Genomic DNA, 1,871 nt, shown 5'->3' with positions numbered 1-1,871 from the left:
AAAGATTCTAGAGTATTATCAGAGATCTTTCACCTAGTCTTGTATTCAGAAAATCGAGTCAACGAATTGGTCATTGCTGTAGAAAGTTACGGAGGATTTTGAGGGGAAATTAAAAAAGTGCACGGTACATCTAGATAACTTTTATTAACCAATATAATCGTATATCGTTACAAATGACGGCGGCACCGTGGCGTGCCGCCTCAACGGATTACAATGAAACGGCGTGTTAACGTTATACAATCAAAATGGGAATCGATGAACGAGCGAATTTACGAGCTTTACGGTTCGTATCGTCGCTACTCGACTTCGAAGAACTGCTTACACGACAACATGTAAATTTGTAGAGAGTTTTATCCATTGTGTCCTGCATTCCGGCGCCCTGACCGTTTCCCGCTCCCGCGATAATCCCCGTTCCTCGTGTCGTCCTTGTCGGTCCGACCCAAAATCGTACGTTTGGTTAATGTGCGCGTATTGTGTGATGTGTACAAACTGTAATTATGCTCGAAGACATCGAAGACTCACTACGTAATGTTAAATGACGACGACGCGTCGCGGATTTGCCTTCGACGAACGCGAAACGAAGTTTCTATCTCCGTTCGTCGACCGTTCGATTTCACCTCGCGAAATCTACGGGTCTTACGTTCGCCATGTTTGCAACCGCGACACCGAAACTCTACGATCTAGAGAAAAGAATTGGAAAAATGTCGATTGCACGCGAGAATCCCCAGCAAATCCGCGACTCATTGGTTAGGCTTACGGCTACTATCGAGATATTGATGTACATATACAAGAACCATGATCCCGCTGCTCTCTAGAACACGGGCAGAGTATACAAAGACGTTGTTTGCCGAATAAAAACGAGTACGTCGCTCGCGCGCCGTTTCTCAGTCTCACGCCCCACGCATTCTCTCACTCTCTCTCGATAAACATGGAAGGGTAAACTGGCAACTTGCATTTTCTCTTGTCTCTACCACACGTTCGGTGATTGGCAGGGTATATTTGGTTCCCTCTTTGCATTTGTGCGTGCTTTGTCTTCTCCTTATTTCTCGTCTCCTCGGCGGCTACCTTTCGCGTTCGACTTTTGTTGGTCCTGTGTGGCAGTGCCTAGTTAACTAAGGTTTCCCTTTGAACGGATTTAGTCGCGCCTCGAGTCCTCTTCGACCGTGGAACGAAGAACGCACTCTGCATCGCGCGGTCTATTTTTGATTTTGTGTTCGGTGCGGTGCTCGAAACGAGGGATTCGGAGGCTGAGGGGTGCTCGGATAGCTAATCGTCTCCGAGCTAACAAAATTGGCGATCGTTTGCTCGGCCACGGAGCCACACTGGACAAAACAAGCGTTTAAAGTGCGGAAAAGATGTTCAAACATCAATGGAATCCGTGCCGAGAAGATTGCGAGCTATAATCGATGTTAAAATAAAGTGTACGAATACTACTTTGACTCTAAAATTATTATGCTCGTTATATAATTCCATTATGACTCGATTATTAATAAAAACAAAATGAAACTACGAGTACTTGTTTCGCCCACTGTGTGACCCGTTCCGAAATTTGGATAGAACGATCTCGAATCACATTTTTCCGGAGAAACAGTCGCACCCCTTTCGATCGTTGCCTCCGCGAAGACAGAACTCGCATAGCAATCGTTTTGGTTTCACAGACACGCTCTGCCGAACAATAATATTCTGTGCATCGTTATTTACATATTCGCACGCGTCATCGTTTCTCTCACAGTCGCTCACATCGAAATTAATAAAAGATCTCCGTAATCTTATTTATATTTATATTTATATTTATATTTATATTTATATATATATATATATATCTATCTATATATATTAATTTATTTATATATATATCGTGTTGCTTTTTC

The sequence above is a fragment of the Colletes gigas genome, unplaced genomic scaffold, assembly GCF_013123115.1.
Source record: "Colletes gigas isolate AHSC1104 unplaced genomic scaffold, ASM1312311v1 Colletes_gigas_Sc00010, whole genome shotgun sequence".
In the NCBI taxonomy this organism is placed as follows: domain Eukaryota; kingdom Metazoa; phylum Arthropoda; class Insecta; order Hymenoptera; family Colletidae; genus Colletes; species Colletes gigas.
Note: the sequence above shows the minus strand (reverse complement) of the source record.